Below are 25,690 nucleotides of genomic sequence, written 5' to 3' on the forward strand. Positions count from 1 at the left end.
AAAGGCATCTCCATGGTGATCTTTCTGTACAGTAATTTAAAGACCTTTTATTTCTCAGAATGAAAGAAATTGAAGACTTGATTTCAATTGCCTTCCAATAATAGTAGTATTTTCTGGGGGGTTTTGGTTTGTTGTTTTTTGTTCTTTTTAAATAGGAAAATAGGTCATTCAGGGATTAAACCTGGTACAAACTAGGAGTAATTCCATTGTAATGAAAGAATGATGTGACATAGTATGTGAGATATAGCAGGATCACCTTGTGAGGCTTACGTCAGTTTACGGTGTTACTGACTGTGTACCTCTTAGCACTGTCTTACAAAAGAACATCAGTGAAGTATTTCTTCTGCAAACTGAATTCAGCCAGCTATCACTCCAGATGTTTCAGGATGTATTCCTCATTCCTGTAGGGTGAACAGCGTATTTTTCAAGGAATCAGCATACCTGTTTCGAATCTCTGTTACTATAATTGCTCTAGCAATATCACTATTTTATGCCTCATTTTGCCCACCCACCACCAACTGTCTTGTTTGAAATTTTGACACTTTAGGATAAATGAAATATGAAAAAGACATTAACAGCAAAATTAGTTTCTTTGATTCTGTTGTCAAGCCTGGTCCCCTTCCTGTGAACTGAAAGACCTGGAACAATGCCGCACCCCGTAAGTGGTCATAAGGACGTCTCTGCTAGAGCTCAGTCATGCTTTCAAAAAGTCTAATGCAGTCTTGGTTGTTCTCATAAATTAAAACTGGTAAAACCAGGTCATACTTTTAAACATAGTCTTACAATATAGGACCTTATTCAGGATTTTTGAAGCCTGGAAGTTTGCTATAGTTCAGCTGACAAATGAGAGTTATTTTAGTGGAGATCAGAAATCTTGCTGAAAAGGAATGGAAAGGGGGCAAGTAAACATGTTGCACAGGGGACAAAGGAAAAACAAGAATGAGACAATGAAGACAAAGGTACTGATTTTTCTGTGCTAACCATGATTTATATTAAATTATGTAGCAAAATTTGAGTTGCTCTGATCATTTTGCTCACTGCCAAAATGTGTACTACTTGAGATCATGAAAGATAAATATATCCTAGTAAAATTATACTAGTAAACTCTTCTACTGTTAAAACACCACCAAAAGCCACTTTTTTCCAGTATAATTTGTAATCGATTTTCCAAATAATAAGCTATTCCAGCAAAAGTAATTTTTACAAGTATAATACTATTATAACGGTAGGGTTTTTGCCAATGGAAAGGTAATAAAAGTCATATCCCTAATATTATTGCAATAGTAATAGTTCCTAGTAGAGATCTAGAGATCTTTAAAAATACTTTTTAAAGGTTTACCATATAAAAATGCATATGCCAGTAGATTACAAATTAATTTTCAGCACAGCGAGATTTTAGGCAATATTTACTACCTTTAAGAATACAAAGTTACACTGGGAACATCAACTGATTCTTCCCTTTGGTTTAGCAAATGCCTTGGAGTTTGTTCTTGAAGAAAATATTTTACTTCACCAACAAAAATTAATGATTCTAGTGCTTTATATTTCTACCTGCTTGAAATCAGTTACTACAAAGTACCCCTGAATTGAAAAGTCTCCTGGTGGGGGAGGGTAAACATATAAAACTTACTGCCAGGATAAATTGGCCGGGAAGTTTTGGCACATATCCTGAGAGTTTGCCATGAAAACATGTATCTGTGTGTCAGCTGCACACAAAGGCTATCTGGCCCCAGAAAAAGCATGGGGATTAGACATAATGCTGCCTATTTGAGACAAAGGGTATTCCTTAGTGCAGTGAGGTTAAAACAGACAGCTCATCAGTAGTACAAGTCTATCTAAATTATTTAGTTACCATTTTGAGCCAGAAGGAAGTGGTGGCAGATTATTAATTACTTTTGGGGTTTATTCATCTTTTTATTTTGTTTCAGTGAAAGCAGCACTGGAAACCTGAAAAGGTACCAAAATGTGAGACCGTTTTTATTTTAATCACTTATAAGATATATAATCGCTTTCTTATTTTAATGCTAGTTGCAAAATATAACTGATTTTGATTTACATTACATTAAGACATATCGTGAAGTTGCTAGGTATGTTTGTAAGTGGGTGCATGACTTTAAATTCAACCAATGTGAATGGAACAACTCATATGCTCAAAATAAAGCATATGTTTGTCTACCTTGCTGAATTAATGCTTCATTTGTTTTCAATTCAGTGGGAGAGAGCCGCATTGCTTCAATAATGCAGATTTAGGCCACCAAATCTCATCCAACCATACAGTAAGTCAATGGGAATCTTTCTACTGCAGCCCTGATCACCTTTCTGAATATGTGGACTTTTAAACATTTTTTTCAGAGAAGTTATGAATTGCTTTAAATGTTTCACATAACCCTTCAGATAGAAGATAGAAGTCCATGGACCTACTGGATAAAAACAGTTTTATTGACTTCAAGGGGTTTTAAGTCATTCAGTATGAAATACTTATGTGAGAAAATAGTGGAGAGAGGAAGGAAACTATATAAAAGATATTAACATAAACTGCAAAGCATTCATGCGATAAGAGATTCTCTTCATATTCTAGTGACGGGCAATTTGAATGAATTTTGCATAGAAATATTTAGGGATATGTAAAAGGAATACATATAAAGAGTATTTAGGAATATATAATTTCTTGTTTCTAACAAATTACATATAAACAAAATAATAGCTGGTATATAATTTAAAATTTGGCAGTTGCAAAAGTGAAAACTAAAGACATACTTTCAAATAATTAAAAATCACAAGGTGAAAATCTTTACATAGATATTGTTTATGTTGATAATAAACAGATATAAATATGATGTTATAGAAAGTTACACATTATATGTGTTAAAAAAGCCTGATTATGTTTCCTGTAAGTATTCTGTGGAGTATTTTGTTTGTAGTATTTTAGCCAAGTAGGAAGACTCCTGTTTCAAAACTTCTAAATATTTGTTGTATTCTTGTTGTTCCTATTTTCATTTAAAGGTTTAAGCTGTTTGCTCTGGAACAGAAAAATTCATATGTTGAAACAGTAAAAATAAAATTACTGCAGAACTGAGTCATTGCACATGAGATGAATGCCCATTAAAAAGTACAAATCACAAAAAAACAGAAACAGGATCATTGTGCATATTAGCAACAATGCTTACAGATTCATCATGGCTCACAACAAAGGTATTTATAAGTGGACCTCCTGCCTCTGTTGCATGCTGTCATTGCTTTGGATTGACTGCTGTTAGATCCCTGTAATCCCGAGCCCCGGGATCTTGTCCTACATGTTTACCCCACTTGGTATGCCTGTTAGTAAGTATTTAAAATGGAAATGAACTCTAATCTTTGTATGTGTTTATAACAAAGGGTTTTAATCCCTTAAACCCCATATTTAACATGTTTTTTTTTAAATAAAGTTTATAAAAAGCTATGTTTACTCTGATAGCTTATATTTGCCAGTTTAGCAAGTTAAGTTCAGTTAATGCCTGGCATTTCTTAACTCAGTAGGGTGTCATGGCAGTGATATTACGGAACACTTTCATGGATGAGGAGAAGCATAGAGTAACAACAGCCACCGGGCTAAAAATGGCATGTTTATAATAGAAGGTCTTGGCAACTTTCATATCTGTAATGCACTTGTAATATAGAAAATAGAAGAAAAAAATCATATTTTAGAAGACTGATGTGACAGATATAGAAATAATATATGGCTGCCATTTACTTCTGAGGTTATGTTGTTATGCAGATGTTATGTGTAGAGATTAAAAAACAAATATGGAACAATTAAGAAAAAGTTCATATCCCATCCCACCTGAAAGCTCATTGTTACCAACAGATTAAAAATAATGTTCTGAAGCTAAAATTCCATCTCTTCCATCTTTGCCTCTTCCATCTTTGTTTATATCAAATGATATCTGAAATAAACCACATTAAGGAGCTCTACCTAAGCAAAGGCAACAACAGTGAGAACATTCTCCACTGGTGAAAGAGGGAGCATATGGAGACTGACTATTTTAGCTAATAAAATGCCTAAAGCTTGATGGACTAAATGCTTCCTGGATAATACACTGCAAAATAGAATTAGACTATATTCACCTCATCTAGATTTAATGAGTTGGACAGCATTTATTTTCTCCAAATAATGAGACATAGTCAGTTCTATTGAAATTCAATAGCCATAGAAACAAAGTTCCCATAAATTGGGTAAAGCAAATACAAGGATATAGCACAGCATGATTTATTTTTTTGCTGATGTGATTATAAAGATGAGAAAATCCTTAATATGTACATACATATTGAAAGAACAATAAATACTCAAACAGACTTTGAAACTTGTCATCAAGGCAGTGTAATATTACTCCATTTTTTCCATTCTATGCATTGAAATATGTATCACAAATATATTTCTAGAGATTTCTCTATACACTGATATAGGCCTATAGATAAAACTAATTGCAAACAACCTATTCAGCTGTAATCCCTGAAGCTGAAAAGTTGCAAGAGTTAATTGTAAAATACACTGAATTAGCATAACTACTGCAAAAAGTAGTATAAAACACTGATGATATAAAATTGTTTCTTACTTCATTTGAAGGTGGTAAAGATATCACCTATTTAGTTAAGAGTACTAATCCTCTTATAAGACATTTCGTATTTGCAGTTCCTTGTACCCAGTACAAATCTTGTGGCATGTAGGATCTTTGTGAAAATCACTGCTATTTTCATGTTATGATTGTTATTAATAAATATTGATACAACATTAACTCAGATTGGCTTTTCATCTACAAAGGATGCTGAGACATAAGGTAGTGATGATGTATCAGTTATCAAGAAATTTACAGGTGTAGCTAATGTGGTCAGTAAAGTCTTATTTCTTTCAAGAGTGACAAACTCTCATGGGAGGATTACAGAAATAGACTCATAGAATCATAGAATATCTTGAGTTGGAAGGGACCCACAAGGATCATCGAGTCCAACTCCCCGCTCCTCGCAGGACTACCTAAAACTAAACCATATAACTAAGAGCATCGTCCAGACGCTCCTTGAACGCTGATAGGCTTGGTGCCATGACCACTTCCCTGGGGAGCCTGTTCCAGTGACTGACCACCCTCTCAGTGAAGAACCTTTTCCTAACGTCCAGTCTGAACTTCCCCTGATGCAGCTTCGTTCCATTTTCTCGTGTCCTATCGCTGGTCACCAGAGAGAGGAGATCAGCACCTCCCCCTCCTCTGCCTCCCTTGAGAAAGTTGTAGACTGCGATGAGGTCACCCCTCAGCCTTCTCCTCTCCAAGCTGAACAAACCAAGTGACCTCAGCTGCTCCTCGTAAGTCTTGCCCTCGAGACCTTTCACCATCTTCGTTGTCCTCCTCTGGACACACTCTAATAGTTTGATGTCCTTCTTATATTGAGGATAATAATATAAATGTGAAATCACTGGAGCTAATTTGTACAGTGGTGTGATACAGTAAGGATGTTTTTTCTTAGGATCCTAATGGAACAGCTATCTCCATCTGGATAGAACCTTAATCCTGGCATAATTTCATTGACTTCAGTAGGCTGTGGTTAAGGAAATGGATCTTCCAGTTATGAAAATGTTTTAAATTTATAAAACTTATAATTTTATTCTAGTAAAAGTAGTTTCAATACATTCCAGTCTACTTTATTGATTTCAGAATGATTTACTCCTGGAACCAAAGGTGATGTGATGAATATGGCAGCCAACCCTGTCTATCAGTAACAAAACCTTTTTAATATCTGTCATCCAACGTGCCAGGTTGTTTTCCAAATTCAGATAACAGACTGGTAAATTAAGAATGCATTACACATAAGAAAAAGTACACAAAAGATGATAATTTTTTATTAGAACATTATAGTTCTAATCTAACATCATGCACAATCAGTAAAGCTAAATTTTTAAAGCAAAACTTGCAAGAGTTAAAATTCTTAAAGCAAAAATATCTTGGCTTAGTTGCACATATTTTTCATTTTAAAGTAAATGTGTTAACAAAAATGGGACTATAATAAGCTTTTAAAGTTTAACTAAGTGTACATGGCGATAGAATTGTATTTCCAGCCTACTTTACTATTTAGTCTAAACTTCCCCCCCCAATTATTTTACTGTGCTTTTTGAAAAATTTACCATTTTATGAAGGTGAAACATCTGGTAGGAGTTTTAACGATTTAAGAAAACACATAAGATGATGATGCTAGAAAATGGAGCTTTATTAAATTGTTAGTGTCTAACTGTACTAGTGATAATGTAGGCAGTAATCACATGTCCAGCCAAATGCAAAGATACTATTCTGTATCAAAGTCTGAAAGATTTGGTTCAGTTATGCAAATGTTCATTCACTTGAGTAGTCTTTATTCATATACATGATCGTATTCAACAGAATTTTTTGCAAACAATCAAAACACTGGAGTGCTGCAAAAAGGATATCTTCTGTTTTCTTGTGCTTTTCCACAATTTTCTATACAGGAAAAAATTCTGAAGAAATTCTATTCAAAATTGAGTGTTATGTAAAGCAGTAAATGTCTGCAAAACATTTTGGTGTCTGTGTTCCTATTTCTACAACAACATACATTGTTGTTAATCATGATAATCTGAAACTTCATTGTTCTTGAAATAGTGGTTTCTTGAGCAGATTTCTTATACTTAGATCTTTGCTGACATTTAGAAAATATTGATACCTCAAACTTTTGTATATGTCAAGTCTGAAAATATTATGTTAATTATCTTTTGGACTGCATGGGTAAATTATTCATTATTACATCGTCATACTGTGGAGGAACTGGATTGCACTATCTCCGAAGATTATGCATTACTTAAAAATGGTTGAAAGCCATTTCTCTCTTCATTACAATTGTCACATTAGTGAAAGAAAACAGTCAGCTTTCCAGGAACATTTTATTTATTTAAAGCCTCCTAGATTTCCCAGGAGAATATGTCATATAATCAAACAAAAATGCTTGGCGTGATAGATTTTGCAACACTGCATTACATTCTGTGGAAAGTCATTTATGAAAAAATGAACTATGCCCATGTTATTCAGTGTTGCCTAGATATCTTAATAAAACGTAAGGTGAAAGCAGGCGTTGGTCATGGAAGTTTGAACCGTATTTTGTTGTGATTGTTTTCACTATTCAACTTGATGAAATGAACATTCTGTGTAAATCCGGCCATCTGAGAACACAGTTAAAAATTGTAATTATTTTATGAAATTAAAGAAACATTTCAACTTTATATGGTGTATTGCAAAGTTATATTAAAAAATCCTTGAAGATTTGAATTGCATTTAAATGTTCAAAGCCTTTAAAATAAAAGCAAAATAGATCTATTGAAATACAAGTGTGTGTATATGTATGTGCATATATGTGTGTTTATACATGTGTACACACAAATAAACCACATGCATATGAATGATGTACACATATCATACATTGTGTGTGTGTGTATGTATATATGTATATATATGTTTATGCATGCATTCATACATAAAATCACACAGCAATTTTGAGCCCTCTAGTGGTAAGAAACCTCTTAGTTAAGAAACCATCTAATCATAAGTATATCCACTTAAAAGGCAAGTGTCTAAACTCTGCAACACTATTAAGCTTTCGTATAGGTTCAGGGTGGCTCCCTGCAGTTGGTGTGGGTCTGTAGATACAAGTGTTAATAACAACACAGATCTGCAAATTAATTTATTGTTTCCGGCATGGTAACTTTTTTGCCTTTTCTCTGTTGAAAATACAGCTCTTCTGTATTCTTTTGACACGTTGATGATAATTTGTGATATTTCTTTAAAAAACAACAAACCCCTGACATGAATACTGTCAAATAAACATGAAATGTTTTCAAACACAGCATCCTCATTCTCAACCTCACATTATATACTTCCACAAGTAAGTACTACAGGGGGAGGAGAAGAAAAATCTGCATTTCAAACTGGGAAAGGATTCATCACACATAACTTCAGCCATCTAAAAGCTAGGTTTCTAGACTAAGCTGGTTGTTTGCACTGAACCTGCTGTCACTGGAGGTAAGTAGGACTGAATGAGGTGCCTTCTAAAGGTACCTGGAAGAGAGCTGGAAGATAGGTGAAATCTTTATGGATGCAAGTTTCTCTCCATTTCTCAAGGAGACCTGGCTAACTAACTTAGAATCAATGTTTTCCTTTTAGAAGGCTGAAAAAAATAAATTATAGAAATAGCCTAGATCCGAACAAGATTAAATAACACAATAATACTATTATTTATAACAATATTTATAACATGTAATACATATTAGAATATAACAATATAATACAGTAATACTGCATATGTATATTATAATAACATAAATCTCAGGTTAATTTACTACATGGGGAAACCATTCTGCGAGATTACTGCTATTTTGGAGAAACCCCAGAATAACATTCAGAAGTGTTTTGTCTGGTGCAGGATGGATTTGATGGGCTCCAGAGATCACACTTGCTTTACTTTTCCTCCTGGACTCAGTTTAAACATTTGGTCTGGATGACCATCCATGCCTTAGACCTTATGAATCCTGCAGATGACCTACTTCTTCAAAGATTAACGCTTTAGTCAGAACCTTGTCCCTGCAGGAACAAGGGAGCGCGACGCCCCAGAGTGGTAAGATTTCTAAGCTTCTTTTACAGGGCAATCTCACTGGGAGGACCTTAACTATGGTATTCATTCCCTCTGTCAACAGTCCTATAATCACGGAACTTGTTGACTTTCAAGAATAGTAACAGTTTAATTGACCAGGGTTTTTCATAGGGATGAATATCAGTGTTTCTGGAATTATTTCATTAAAAACATAGTATAGTAATTTATGAATGTAGTTGATTATGTGCCAAGAGCTTAGGACAGGAAAATTACGTAAGTCATAAGCAATTAATTCTCATTTTTAATAATACAGCAACAATTTTACTTCCAGTGTATTAGAGCAATTTAAATATATTGTTATTCAATTAACTGTTTGTTTATTTTAATAATTTACAAAATTCCATACATACATGATACAGAAATGAACTCCTAAGAGGAATATTTTCATTGGATGTGTGTAAAATTTGCACAGGTTGATTTTTTTTTTTTACAAGATTATCTAGGTAAAACATGCAAGAGGGAACATAAGTTTTGTGTCTGATAACAGGCCACCTCAGGCAGCTAGTTCCAGCATGCAAGAGTATGAGTATCACAAAAACTGGAGTAGGGTTATACCTTGTAGAAGAAAACACCAGTGACTTCATAACAGTGAAAAAAATTCCTTTGGAGAATAATAGTGAACAATATTACATGACTTGGAATGTTAAGGAAAAAATAAATTTTACATTAAGGCACTGCACTTTTCTTGTTTAGAAATCCATTTTCTAGCAGAAATAAAGTAGTCAGGAAACTAGTACAATTCATCAGTGCTATGCTTGGGATAAACACTTAGTCTTAAATTCATACTTCACAAAATCAAATGTTATTGTTTAGTTATGAAATGTTTATAACAGGAGTATATGATGTCTAGATAAAAGTGTTTGTAGACAAAATAATCTTAATTTTCTCCAAGAAGACGTAGTGATTGCTTTAGCATGGCTAGAATATATTGGTAAGGAGGTTTTATGGGGTGCTTAAACTATCAGGAGTTCTTGGTTCAAAAGGATTATTGAATGGCAGCCTGATGAAAGAGGAAATTAAATTTAAAGACTGCTAGTGTGAAGTCATCAAATCAAGTTGTACTTCCAGACTGCTCTTTTGCAGCTGACATCTTCCTGCATCTTGCAAGTATTGCGTCAGGTCTACAATAGACCAAGATATCATCCATTGGTGTGTCACAGGGGACAAGAACCTCCCTGTGTGAACAATCACACTTCATGGGCCACCCAAAATAAAATAATTTTAACATCTTAAATAGCTAGCTTAAAAAACTGCTACTAAATAACCATGGTTGAGAGTATAAGCAGTGAACACTATAGAAAAAAGATAAAGACTTACAAAAACTTGGTTTTTGTCTCCAGCCTTTAATATGTACCACATACCTTACAATGTTTCAGTCAAATGTTTAAAAGATATATTCAGGGCAACAGCTAAACAAAGCGTTCCACACAAGGTTGAATAATAAGGCTGAGGAAGCGCAGTCTGTTAGACTTCCTGTGGCCCTATGACTTAAGTAACAGGTGCATGGGTAGATCTTCAACAATATCCCCCTTCTTCTCCCTTTAGTTGGAAACAAATAGAGGCCAGAATGCAACTGAGCAATAGACTGTCTCTGCTGCCCAGTGTCATAACTGTTGTCCAATAAGGCTAGCAAGGTGACGGCAGAAACATCAGTTTTTATGAGGTAGGACATAAGTTTCATAGAGCCTCCACAGCCTCTACTATTAAATGGGGTCGAGATTTGGTCTGAAGAAGGACTTGAACTGAATGCATTTCAAAGAGATTACCAATATGCTTTTATAAGAACTTATAGGATAGTATGAAGAATGGTAAATAATATAAAACATCTCACTTCATGATCCAAAACAATCGCTGTCTAAGATTAGGAGAGGATTCCTTTGTGGATATTGCCTTATAATAAGCTAGCTGCACTTTCCTGAAGACACTGGTTCTTCACTGTCAGCAGATGGGTAACAGTTTTGATAGACTGCTGTTCAGTTCTGCTATTTCAATTTCTGCATGTATCATTAAGGGCCAGGAGAGACCATCTAAGTTTCAAAAAGAAAAAGAGGAAAAGGTTCCCAGATAAAAAGGTGCTTCTGCATTGCCACTGAATTCCTGTGTCACATCTATAGATTTCTTTCTTTGACATTCAAGAACTGAGTTGTCAGACGTTTTTAAGAAACCTTTTTGTAGTTTACTTATAGACGTGCAGAAGTAATCCTGTCACAACAGAGGGAAAGCTTATAAAAAGATACTTAAAAACCTTATCACTAAAAAAACAGTGAAGAACATCTTGTGTAATATAATCTTAAAATATTTCTGCTTACCTTCTTATTAAAATAAGTCCATATGTACATACTTATTCCTAATTATGCAGATTGCTTATCCATTTGCTTTACATGTTTTAATATGCTTTATATATGCCAAAAATGGTAATTAGATCATCTAGCCTGTCATCACAACTCATCAAATTTTGCACTCTATATCATTGCCAGATATTTTATCAGACTAAGACAAAAGCCCTCGTAGACGTATTCTGAGTAAAAAGTTAGAAAGCACCCAGCTTCCCGAAGGAAAAATAATCGATTATACTAGATATGATTAGGTGAACTGTATCCATGATTAGAAGTAAAGTGAAACCCCACAGTGCTCTGCAAAGCAAGCTGGGAAGAAATTTTTGCAAACTGAAATCAAGACACCAGTGAGTTTCAATTTTTTCTCACAGTATGGTATCTGTGGTCCTTTCTCTAACCATCACCCATTCAGTGCCCTAGAGGAGAGGAAAAATCAGAAGTCTCTAACCATAATACATTAATGCAGATATACATCAAGTGAAACAAAAACATCTTGACTTTACAGGCGATTATTTTAAGTCCTAAATTATGAGATACTATTACACATACTGCCCTGCTCTGAGGTGCAAAGATGAGATCGTGAAGAGCAATCAAGTCTTCTATAACTAAATTTCTCTACTTCTCTTCCCAAGCCCAAAAATGTGAGAGGATTGAGTCTTATCCTCAAAGACCAGAAAGGACACCATAATTATTCAGTGTGGCCCTCTATACTCCCCACTAGTAGAATGTCTTCCACAAGTTAGATGAAAGTGCATCTAATTTTGTTTTAAAGGAACCATGTCCCTTTCAGATCTCCCAGTGGTTTCGTGTATTATTTCTAGAAGAATTATCTTAATTTCGATTCCCAGTAATTAGCTTGTGTTCCATTTCTGACAGCAAGATCAAAAAGCTCTGTGCTGTCAGATATAATTCCCGTGTTTAAATACATATACTCATTGATCAACCCATCTCTTAAACTTCCCTTCAATATTCCAGTTAAATTTACTTACACCTCACACCATAATGCAAGATTCTCAGCTATGTGATCTTGGTTTTGGGGGGGGTTGGGTTTTGAGGGGTTTTTTTTGGCATATCCTCTCCAGCATTTCCTATCTCCATTCTTCTTTATTATCCATTCAAAGATTTTGTTAGCCCTCTTTTCACAGAAGCACAGAAAGCTCAGGTTGAGGATGTAATCTATGATAATACTTAAAACCTACTTTTAGTCATTGTTTTTTTAAGACAGATTCTGCCATTCTGTAGATATAAACTTTCTTGAATTCCAAACGTATTCCTCTTAATTTGGCTGTATTAAATAAATTTTTCTGGATTCTAACCATTTAAATCACTTGATTTAGATTACCATAATAGTAATCCATCCCTTATTTTTTAACAGCCTACCAATCTTCAGATAATTGTCAAACTGTATACAATATTCACTGATAAAGCTAGGTACTTTTAACAACTTTCACACCTTTCTCACCCCAGTTCCCAGTTTCCTGGTGGAAATAAGAATTATCATGTAACAAATGTAAAAAAGTTAAAATAACTTTCTTTTTTTGAGTTACTTTTGCATACAATTTATGCATAACCTTTTACTTATCCCTTCAAGGATCCAGAAACCATATTCTGAAGGCCATAAAATATATGTAGAGAGAGGTTAGAAATGGAGTAAGAAAAATATTCAAAAGATCCTGGATATCAATATCAAAAGAACAGTTGCTAATCCATCTAGCTCATTCCTGTGAATTTCATAAAATGCAAGTGTTTGAATCAAAAAACCTTCACCACATGTAGTAAGTGAATTAAGTCCAAGTGTACATGCGTACTTTGTTTTACCATCTCCATACTCCAGTCAAAACCAAAACCAAACAGAAAGAGGTCTCACAAAAAAATCTATCTGACTAGTAGTAATTATAATCGTAGCGCCTAGTTCATTACCAGCAAAGTTCCAAGGTAACAAATCCATTCTTGTACCTCAAATGAAGGTCAGGCTAGCTAATTTGTTATTCTGTGTTACATCCTTTTCTGGATAATGAGACAACGTTTGCAAATCTCACTGTTTCCCAGTTTTCCAAGATAAGTTAAAAATTGGCAATGATTCACTAGTACCTTTGAGACTTCTGAGCACAGATTACTTAGACAGTTTATTTGATACATTCTCTAATGGGCATAAATGCTGCCTTATCAGTGCTTTATTTCAGATAGAAAACGTTGTGTTTCCATCAACATTTGAATGGTTTGGCCCTAAACCAGCCATTATCTCAGCTTCTCTTACTCTGAATGAACTTGTAACCTTTCTGAGAAAGATACACCACAGTGTACAACTCCCCTTTTTTCTAGTAGATAATTCTGCAAATGTTATAGCTCAGATGAAATAAAAACATCCAGCAAGCTATGTACATGCTTCCTTCCTTAAACATAGCTTTTCATGGGAGTCTCTCTCCCTTTGTCTGCTCTGTCTACCATAGGACTTTCTTCTCACCTGAGCTTGATAAGCGGTCAGAATCCCTCTTCTAAAAGAAAGAGTCACCTTATTTCTTGTTTCTGTAGTTTCGTCCCAGATAATGCAGAAATATGCACTGAAAAGTCTATATTCTATATTCTCCTTTGCAATGCTGGAGACTTCTGGGAAGCTGTGACTTGATTAGACAAATAAAAGACTTTGTTTATATGTTCACGATAGGCTACTTCAGAATGAGAGGGGGAAGAAAGGACTCAGAGAAGCTACTTTATTCATTGGAAGTGTTGTCCAGGGAGTAAAAACTGGAAGTAAAATCTGATATTTTAGAGCAGTACTTTGGCAGGAAGACATTTTTAGTATGTGATATTTCAAAATCTGGAAAACATTTCTTGGTGATACTACAGATTTTAGAGACTCCCTGTGTTGACAGTGTTTTGTTGATACTTTTATATGTGGTTGGATGGTTTTGTTGGCATCTGTAAATTCCAGAATTATTTCTGCTGTCAACAGCAGAATCGCAATAGTAATGCCTTAAGGCTGCTTGCTTTTTTTTTTTTTAAATAGATACGAAAACAGCAGACCGCTTTCAGGCAAACAAACTGGCTGATTTTTCCAGAAAGTGCCCAGTTTCATAACTGGTCTTCTATAATCTTTACAAATATTTCTTGTTACTCTTCCAGAAATGTGCTGCAGATTTGAATTTGAATCAAGTGGCTCCACTGGCTATAATCAATGATTCTCCAAGAATTAACCAACTAAATAGGAATTTGCAAATAAAAGCTAAGAATTCTGATGACTAAGTCTGGGAACTAGGAGGAGAAATGGGATCATATGGGGTAAGAAGTGTGAGACTGAATAACAAGAAAAAAGAGTAATGCAGTAAGAGTGCTGTGTGATTGGAAAGTGAAAGAGGAGAAGATGGAACGGGTTAGCAAAAGGACTGGTGTCCACTGACCTGCAAAATTCTGAAATCAGCAGAGACTGAATAAGCTGAACAAGGAGGTGGGGCAGGAAAGATTATGCAGAGAAAAGAGTGGCAATGTAAAACAAACTGGGATGAGGAAACTTTGGGAGGCTTGATATAGAAACGATTAAAGGGAGAGGAGTATGAAGACCAGAGCAAGGACAAAAGAAACTGAGGTTGGATGGAGAAATTAAGTCAACACAAATATTACCAACCTAATACTTATTGTTACATTGCTGTTTAAAATCACAAAATGTGGTTCTCTTTCAATCTTCATTCTTTCTAGTTTCAGGCTAAGGAAAATATATATAAAATTACTTTTAAAATAATTACATTAAAAGGATACTAGGGCTGCAAACTCAAGCACCCAGATCTAGTCTATGTTATGGCTATTACCTATCAAACTTATCTTGAGTTTCCATCTCCCACTCCCCCAAACCAAAATATTGTGACACCATCTTTGACTAGATGGTGCTGTTCTGCTTTTTCCACAAAAAACCGCTCAGCCAGCTGATCAGGGTATTGTATGCACAGATTAAATTAAACCTTAAAATATATAAAACAACTTATCACATGAAAATATAGTTTCTTCAGGCCTACAAAAAATGACATGAAATATGAACTAATATACTTAGTGCTTCTATATTCTCAAATCTAAATGTGTTTTCCCAATTATTTACACCTAAATTAAAGGATTAAGTTGAAATAAAATGAATGTGTCAGAGAACTGTAAATTCCACTCCAAATGAGACAAAATGACAGTAATTTCTACTAAATTTTTTCAAACTTCTTATTTAAGCAAAATACAAACTTCTTATTTAAGGAGAATACTTTCTAATCCCAATACAGTTATTTTATGTAAGAACTTTTAAAATTATTTCAAAGTATATGAGTGTTTTAAAGCTCTTTATCCTAATTCCATACTGATTTACTGTGATTGCTGCTGATGCATTAAATACATTTAATCAACTTTATTATGATAAAAATTAAAAAAAATTATGCCAGTTGAAGCTGGTTCAAAACATCTTAATATGATTTTTAAAAAAATTAAACTAGTTGAAACAATTGCTTCACCACTCTGCAATGGTATGAAATAATGCGTCACTGTTGTGAAGATAGTATTTTGGTTGTCTAATAATACACCAGATACATATGATGCACTAAGTGTAATTTTAATATTCATTTTTATGACTCAGTTCTTTTGCAAAAAGGTCAATTTTAAGTTAGTCTAATTTCAAAAATAGCTAAAAAGTCTAATGTTAGACTTATGTAGGTAAGCTGTTGGCCTGGGTTCGTCACCTAATTCAGCTTTAAAGGTCTGGCTTTAAAAATTATTTGGTTCATATGTAAAATACTTTCATTCTATGTTTTTGGGAAAATTTGTCTATGCACAGAGCTAGAAGGAATTAAAAGGAAAAAGGCATGATACTGTATGTGTAGAAGTGGAACAGCAGTGAACAAATAGTAAGGAGAGACACATTAGACTGTCTCAAATATGTAGAAAGAAATACTTGATGCAAGAAGTGAGGTTTAATTAGGCTGTAAGTTTTAACAATTTAAGTCAGCTGGGAACTGTCCTGCAGTAACTCAGACCACAAGGGTAATCATTACTTACATTTCTACTTACTGGACAGCTGCTGCCAGTATTCACCACTTCACAGTTAGTCCAGCCAATTTCTAGGACCTCACATATAAGAAAGGCTACTGAAAGCTGTCACCCTGTTTTCCTCTTCTTTAGTTATGGCCTTTCTTTTCATCTGCTTTAACTCTATTCAAACTGCCAGGACATGACAATGTATGCAGCGCCCTAACCCGCTCCACTAAGCTGTGGCTGTAGGGATGGTAAAAATACCTACTATTTGCATTCTGGCAACATGAGAATTACTCTATTCCACTTCCAAAGAAAGTGAAGGTGCAGTGCCCATATAACAGTAATTTGTAATTAGTACAGTAATTATTAGTAACAGTAATTGTAATAATAATTCTATAGTAGTCACAACAGGAAGAAAGGGCTCGGTCTGATGGGGAAGCTTTATGCTGCCTTTTCCTTGTGCTCAAGAGATTAAAAACTGAACACTAAAGAACAGAAAATAAAGACGTGATATTTGGGCACTCACTCCTTGACAGGTTTGCTAAATATTCTATTCTTATTATTTGAGTGGGCAGAATAATGGCAGCACAGTGCCTACAGAAGCTACTATACTGATATGCAAAGTCTAGGAAGGCGATACTGTTCATAGGATCTCTTTCTATCTCCCTCTACCTCTGCTGGTAGAACAGCCTATGAGATGCTTGAAATGAGACATCTGTAATAAACTATACATAAGAGAAGAAGTTCTGTTAAGTTTCAAAGAATAAAACAAATCAAAATTGTCTTGTTTTCTAGTTCTCATTAAAATGTATTAACCTATAGTATATATTAAATAAAGGTTGACAAATTGTTTTAACAGGTGTATGAGTAGAATCCTAAGATGGAGGTTAGCGATTTTTATATGCACCCTGAGTTGGGAAATTAATCTGCAGCAGTGTTAAAAATAAGTAAATAAATCCTTAATCCCTAGTGTTTTAAAACTACAGTGAACTCTCTTAAGATGGCATAAAGCAAAATAGTAGCCTGTGAAAAGTCTAAAAAATTATACAAAAATGGATCTACAAATTTCTTATCTCTTAGATGGAGGTTAGCGATTTTTATATGCACCCTGAGTTGGGAAATTAATCTGCAGCAGTGTTAAAAATAAGTAAATAAATCCTTAATCCCTAGTGTTTTAAAACTACAGTGAACTCTCTTAAGATGGCATAAAGCAAAATAGTAGCCTGTGAAAAGTCTAAAAAATTATACAAAAATGGATCTACAAATTTCTTATCTCTTAGGGCAGAACATAAATACTATAGCAGATTTACCTGCTACCTTCCTGAAAGTAGGATCAGATTATAAGTATCTGTAGAGTGCACAAAGTTTGTTATTTCAAAGCTTTCAATGGGTAAATCTTATAGTATTATTGCTTTCTCTTTGTCACTGCAGAGAATGGCTCCTTTTCTCCCTCCCAGGAGGGATTTTTCTCTCCTTTCCTATTAAAACAACTAAAACTTGAATCAGTGAAACTGTGAAAGAGGAAAAAGATAGAAGCTAAGAAAAGTAAAAAGTTTGAAGCAACTGGAAATTGACAAATAAGTGTCAGAGCAGAAAATGATGGCAGTTTGCCAACCAGCTGCGAAAACTAATTCAGCTTTAGATAAAGAGATTTTAAAGGGGAAAAGGACAAGCAAACTTCAGAAAAAGGAAGAATAAAGGAGCAAAGAATAAATCCTTAGAGCTGTGTTAAAGAAGAAACATAGGCAGTGCTTTGTTGTTTTAACTGCAGAACTGCAAGAGGGGCTTTTCATTGAGACTTTGAATAGCACCAAAGAAACAGCCAGAATAAAGTGGAAGCACTAAAGGTTTCCTTAATGCAGTAGCTTATAGACCAGCCCTCAAAAAGGGATTTAAAGATTAGCTTTTCTAGACAAATAGAAATTATTAATGGTAGTAAGTGTTTTCTTCACCAGTCTACATATGGACATAAAAATAACAGTGTTACAGGCAGTTCTGTGTACAAATTCATGGCAAGAAGTGGCTGAGATTGTTAGACAAAGAAACAGCTGACAAAGAAAATGAAATCATTGAAAATTTCAGTGGAAGCCACCTTTCACTAGAAAAGAAAAGTATTTTAGTGAGCCAATATGTAATCTTCAAGAATACAATCTTTTTTTTTTTTTTTTTTTTTTCCCCCTAGGAACATGATTGTTTGTTATTCATGGTCAGAGAGCATGGAAAAGAATGAAGCGATAAGTGCCGTCTGGTCACAACAGCAGACCAAAATAGCAAGCTGGTATATAAAATAACATGAAGGAAGGTGGTCACAGGCTTGTCCTCTCATCTGTCACTAGGCCTTTTAATCAGGCTGTGAATAGCAAGTCAGCATGATGTAATGCTGCTGGTTATTATGCAGAGATCTAATGACTGCCTCTACTCTGCCCAATTACAGCATTCTCAGAAGTTCCCTTAGGACAACATCTCCTGGCCATTCAGACTATACAGAGCTTAGTGGTCCCCTCTGGGTGCCCTCAAAACTCCATCTCTGAGCTCACAAGAGATGGAGGCACTCCGAGAATGCCAGGCTCTGAGAGTGACCTCACATATGCCCTCTGTATGAACTACATCCTTTCACCTCCATTATGCAGGGTTTCACTCTGCTGCATGAAATTCCCGGAGCAGCATAGCATGACTGTCCAGCCTTCCTCCTGCATGGGCAGGATGCACACGCTCTCTCACATTACAGCATGCACCTTAGGTGCGTGAAAGTAAGAAGGCATTAAGAAGACAAGCAGTTTTGGCTTGCATCAAACAAAAAGCCTTGATGTGTATAACTGACATAAAACTCAGTTCACCTATTATGTTTAAAACATTTCTTAAATATTCTTTCATAGAGGGAATTATGAATGGGAAATATCACCCCAAAGTGTATTTTGCGATGTTATGGAGAAAAATAGGAATAATATTCTATTTTACTGTGAAGTTAGAACTCAGAATTTCAACAGATCATCCAAACAGAAAAAAATACTTCTGCAAATAAATTACCTTTTCATTGTGAGCTGTAATATTGTTATCGGCACAGATTAGTAAACTATGGAATAAGGAAACAACATAGATACCCTCTGCACTTAGTCACAAACAGACTATAGAAATGTCATCATTAGTTGACATTTCAATTGTGAAAGTTTCTCATTTCCTGCAAGCTTAGACAAATGAGGGATTTAAGCTATATTTTATTTTTTATGGTTACATTTTCCAGCAGTCAGCTGTTTCAGATTGACAATAAAATTCCTAACGATAGTTGTTTGTTCTTCTTTTGGGAAGTTTCTTTGGCAGTTTTTATCAGCTTAATAGTTGTTCTCCTGCTACTGAACAGTGCTGAAGGCTATACTTTCAGTGAGGTATAACAAACAAGGATGTTGCCTTTGTGTCTTCCATGGCCTGTAAGACCCTAAACTTTGTCACCATCTACATTTTTTTTTGTCTTTCCCCGTTCCTAATTCTTCACTGTGTATTTGTGCTAATGTTTAATATTAGGTATTTTAATATAGATTTTCTGAATTGGAGGTGCTTTAATTCGTTGTCTGCTTTTTTATAACTATTTCTCCCATTGGATATGCATATCTTATGGTATGCATGTTTTTTGAATACGTGCCAGTTGTGTGAGTGAGCCATACCCAATGACAAACTGCAAGAGAAGGAAAATTATTCAAAAAATAGATCACTTTTAATTAACATCCTCCCTACAATATGGAATTTTCCTGCAAAGTCTTTTTAATAATTTTTGAAAGGAAAAAAAAAAAAGAGAATACAAACTACTTGAGACAACATCGGGTCTGGAAAGCTTATATCACAGGTTTCAAATGGCATTCTCCCCATCAGTATCAATGGGTCCATCAGAACTTTTTCCAAACTATTATCTGTCATCTGTGATGGGGAATGCAAACTCCCTGGGGTAAAAACAATATATAGAGAGAAAGCAGTGATAGCGCTTGATAATGGTAAAGGGTTTTATGATCATGTACTCTAGTTTTTAAATGCTGTTATTCGAAATTTGTATCTAAAGATGTTGCTAGCAACTAAGTGAGAATTTGTGAGTCATGAAAAAATAACTGGAAGGCCTCTGTTATGGCTTGCCATCCTGTTCTTCTAGATATTTAATAATAATTGCCGAAAGGGACCAAGGAAGTCTGTCATTCCCATTGTTTAATCAGACAAATACCTTCACTGACATTAAGGAAGTTACTGATGTGAACAAGAGTTTGTAGACTCAAGACCTTAATCTGGCAATGACTGAACTGACAGTTCGTGAACCACAGGAAGAGAAACTGCTGGAGATGTGGCTGCCCTTGTGTGTGTCAAGTTCAAATCATGCTACATGGGTTCCAGGGTATCAGGGGTGTTACCTACAAGACTGTTATCTCCCAAATGCATAAAAACACATTTATGGCATTTACATCAGGGATTCTAAATTCCTTTTTAATATGGATGTGCATGCATGATTCACTACTGTACTGCTTCTGGACTGTTGATTGAAAAATAGCATGTAATATTGTTATACTATTGCATCCTTATTGCTGATAAAATCAGGCTAACAGCTAAAAGAGCTGGGATTTTTTGGTTTTTATTTGTCAGACCATAAAACAGAAATGTTAATTTCACCTTCAACAATATCTAATTAGTAACAGTTACTATTAAAAAACTTTATTTTTATTGGCTTGAGTTACACTGCATTTTTTATAAAGTGTTATATGAAATTATTTTTTATCATTTCTTTTAAACTTCATTATCTTTTTGATGACATAGTAATTTTAATTTATATTTTTTAATCTCCTTTTAGCCAACTTTTTCACTTTGATTTTTCTCTACAGCAGTGCATGCTTTTACCCATTTATTTTGATACCTTCTAAAGGAAATTTACTTTTTCACAAGGACAGCCCAGTACTTTTAGATGAGTTGTGTTTGCCTTCTTAAAAAACTTTTTAAAAGCTGGCCCTCTTCAGCAGCCATTAAAAATAATAAAACTGTCCATCTGGGATATAGCTAAGATCCTAGGAGGTGGGCAGATTAGCAAGAAACTGAAACACAAATAATTTGCAGCCATGTCAGATAGCTTTAATAATCTTTGCAATCTGTACTAGAGAGCGGTCCTCTCCATGACTCAAAGAGAGAGCTCAGGTACTGAAAAGATTGGCTTACTCTTGGAAGTACATTTTTCTCTAGCTGAAAAATAAAGGTAGGAGCTGACGTAGTGTGTAAGACAAGAATCTTGATGAGACTCATTTACAAAATTTTTGTCTCCCTGTGAAACAGTTTGATAAGCTTTTGCAATATTTCACAAAACTTTTTGCTGAGTTTATATTCATGGCCTGATGTCTCTCAAAATTGGAGGAAGACATTACTGTATCCTTTTTTGGATACTTGTTGTCTAGCATTAGGGTTTAAAGTTTCTGTATCATGGAGAATCTTTTAAATAATCTCCCCTCGGAATATTTTTCTTCTAGCATATTTAAGCTTTGAAAGCTTTGAAAAGGGGTGGGTGGCAAGGGTCTTAGAGCTATCTGGTTATAAACTAAACAAAAGGTAGCAGAAGCACATGAATTATGCAAGTTCATCGGAAGTACAGAACTGGAAAAGTTTTATGGAGAAGGTTTTTTTAAAAAATTACTTACTTTGAGCATAATAAGATTGCATTTACTGGCTTTCCTTAATAATATTACAGTTGAACAACAAGGCTGTTACATTTTTTGAACAAATAATATTCATCTTTCTTTTTTACATGACAGCTTTTCAAATAATGGAAAACCTGATTCCTTCTCAGTTAGTTTAAGGAACTAAATCAAGTGTAAATCTCACCAAAAAAATCACTACTTGCATTTAAGACTTAATCCATGCCAGTGTGGCACTGCAGTACTTAAACTTTTTTTTTCCCAGTCTGCATCATTATTTGCAAATCACTAAGTGTGGAGAGCTGCAGGTGAAGCGGCTGTAGGAACAAAGAATCTATTCTTGATTGTGGTTGTTTTTTGGTGACATAGCTTACCTGCCTCAGAGGTTTCAGCTAATAAACATTCATTTCATTTTTCTACCCAGTCTTTCTTGCTGGTTTTTTTTCCTCTTTTATATTTCATGGAAGGTAGAGTCCTTCCAGTGTTCTGCCTTTCCAGCAATGCATGCAATATCCCAGCATAAAGATACATAATAGAAATACTGCTTGTCCAAGCTGAAGTTATTGATTTGTTTCTTTCACACACTTAATACAGTTTAGTATCTTTTTGTCTCCCAAGATTTTTATTTACCACCTAAGCCATTAAAGTTATCTGGCTTCTTAATGATTTTCAAATTTCTTTGGCCACTGATAGGATACAGTATTAGTCCTGTAAAACTATCTAAAGGTCAGTTTTGTCAGCTAAGTAAAATACTTTTGATAAAATTAACTCTTTCAGAAAATTATAATAGGTTTGTAACTGTATTAGTTTAGAGTTGAACATACTGAAAATGTTCATAAAATCCATATTGTTATTGGAAAGTGCTAGAGGAAGCATCTGCTTCTTTTTTAGTGTGCTTTTATTCACCTGTACCCACAAATTGTCCAGTGTGCCCGTTACTCTGGTATTGGATGTAGGAGCCTAAATCCTGCCAACGTTATGCTTTAAAATCTTACGGTGCTTTATGAGTTCTGCTTTTTACCCTTGTTGCTCAGTAAGTATCTTCTGTGACTAGATGTAGATGCAAAACAATAGCAAACTAAGTCAAATCCAGAGTATAATTATTGTACTACCAATTAATACATATTTTTTCCCAACATTTAAGTAAATTAACAATTCCAACAATTCTAACAATTTCAATTTTTAGTTTTTTTTTTCCCTTAAAGTTGTATTTTAACCAGTAGCAATAAATTAGCTAAGAGATTTTTGTGTAGCTGTCAAGGTGCTGTGCAGGCCAGCTGCTCCCTGGGTGCTGGTAGCACTGGGGGCTCTCCATGGCGGTCTGCCGGGACAGGGCCTGGCAGCCAGTGCCCCTCCCACCCCCAGGCAGAAGCAGGGCAGGCAGGGGGCACCAGGGCAGCCCCAGCCCTGGGAATCAGGCACCTCCCTGGGGATGGGGACTGGCCGAGGACGGGCTGGGATGTGGGCCTGTGGGTGGGCCCTGGCTCGGCAGGGCCTGTGGCCAGGCAGGGCAGGGCTGTGGGGAGCTGGAGACCTGCCCTGCTTTGGCATTGCTGGGGCAGGGGCTGATGGCCCGGGGGGGCTGACTTGGCGTCCTGTGCCGTGGGCAGGGTAGGGGAGCCCCGGGGGGCTGACATGGGGTCCTGGGCCATTGGCAGGCTGGGGGGAGTCCCACCCTTGGTCCCCCCATGGGTCCTGGGGGGTGGTGAGGGACAAGCAGGGCTGTGAGTGCCCTTGGGGCCGTGACAGTAGGAGTGCTATGCTGCTTATACTGTTTTTGTTCCTTCAAGTAAAATGGCATCTACAGTAATTGCATAAATGCTCTTAATTGAAAACCTCATCTAAGCCTGTCCATGATACTTCAGATGAATAAGTGAATTTATATACAGTATATGAATTAGTATACATATTCATTGCTGCTATTGTGGACTCACATTTAAAAATGACATTACCTCCACAAATTTTTTAGGACAATTTAAAATAAATGCTACATATTGTTTGATTTTTTTTTTGTGTGTGTGCTCATGATTAACTTTGAATTACTGAGTTTACAAATTTTATGTTACAGAGGACAAGGCAAAATCCTGTTCCCTTTTTTGATCTAGATGCATTGCAAATTTTGTAGATGCATTGCAAATCTTATGTAGTCCTTATGTAGATAGATCTCTTCACATGATTTTGCTCCCTTCAGATGATTTATTAGTCAAGAACTAATTTGTTACATAGATGTTGTTTTATCCTTAATTATTTACTAAAGAATCCCTTGCAATAAATAATCTTTAGGCCTGATCACTAAAAAATAAAAATATAACCTATATTCAAGTACCGGACACAAAAAGAAGTATTTTTGGGCAATAGGATTTGTCTGTGCAGAGTAAACAAATTATTTTTAATAGGTACATACAGTTCTTCAATTTGATAGCCATTTTTGCCCTTGTTGCCTGTGCCTTGTGATTCACTGAGGTCTAAGAAATTGCTCCCAGAGCATCTGATATAGTGTTTTTATCCAATTAAGTCAATAATCACAAGGATTTGGAGTTCTCCACTAATACAGTGTAGTTCAAAATTGGTTGATACTAACATGTCAGCTCAAGTGGATTAATAGCTGGACGTCATTAGCAGATTGTGTGAACACTCCTAATCCATTTCAGGATGAAGCCAGACAGGTTAGTTTAAATCATCTTAGCAGGGTTTCAGTTAGCCTAAACTCAGGCTGTGTACTGGTATGAGGATACACACATGTGTCTTTTTCATCTATATTTGCTTCAGCAGTTTCTCTCTCACATGCATTAGTCAGCATCTCTCTTCTGAGAATAACTGCCCTCTCGGGTCTGTCAGCTGAGCTGTTCATGTGGTCGCTCCCGCACCCACTGCAGTTAAAGTAAGCCGAGTTATCAAAGCTCCTTTATTAGTTTAAACTGTTCCTAAAAATACCTTATAGGGAAGGTATAATAAAGTTTATATGAGAATTTAGATTTCAAAATATTAATTCATTATTTGACCTATGTTCTATTTCTTTCTGGCATGTAAGTAATTGTATTTCACGGAACGAAACTGCTTTTAAGCGTTACAAACTATAGGGAAAACTCTTTACCTGGAATACTTCTGTGTGCCTCCTTAAAGGTCAATGGACCTACACTGATACACAGCAACTGAAAATGGAGCAGGAGTGCCATAATGGTGGAGAATGCATCAAATGCATGTTTCATGTTCTGAATATTTATTGGATAATATGAATTCTTCTGTCCCCTAATTAGAGCTACTTTACCCTCAAGTAATTATGGAAAATAATTTATTTACTACTCAAGCAATTTACTGTTATCAGTGTGGGTAATATTCTGAGTTATTCTCCTCTTATTTACTGAGGAAAAATGTATTAGATGCATTCTGATCCCCCCCAACTCCATATGGCCCCCCTGTATTGCAGTCATGTTGTCATGTGGCCACACAGTTAACACCCTTATACTCAGAAGGCAGCACTTTAGACCCCTAAGCCCTTTTGTTTGATGATGCATCTCCCTTTTAGGCTAGTCTCCTTTTATGCCTACCACCACTCTCGCTCTGCTTTTTCTCTGTTCTTGTGCAATGGTTCACTCGTTCATTGTCCCTGTCACAATTCCCTGCTGCAGTTGGGCCTTGGACATAGCTGTTCTGCAGCTTCTTACCCCCCATACACCTGGAGACCCAGAAAGCAATATGGTCACTGAGGAGAGATCTCAAGAAATAGCAGGCTGAGGCTGAGGCCCAGCTGTGTTCTACAGTGCTATACATAAGCCAGGCATGAGAGATTACTTTTCACAAACCTTTCATCATTTGAGACCCAGCATTAAAAGACACCTGCCTTCTAGTGCTTGAGAGAGTTCAGCATGAGAGAGTGAGGTCACTAAAAACCCTAAATCATTAATACAGCACTTTGATTTGATAATAGTTGATTGTTTTAGAGCAGCAGGGATATGTATTGAACAGGTTGAGGAGAGAGGTGGAGGGAGAGGAAGAACGACCCAGGAATGTCAGTCTATTTCATGGACT

Source organism: Aptenodytes forsteri, unplaced genomic scaffold, assembly GCF_000699145.1.
Source record: "Aptenodytes forsteri isolate BGI_AS27 unplaced genomic scaffold, ASM69914v1 Scaffold108, whole genome shotgun sequence".
Taxonomy (NCBI): domain Eukaryota; kingdom Metazoa; phylum Chordata; class Aves; order Sphenisciformes; family Spheniscidae; genus Aptenodytes; species Aptenodytes forsteri.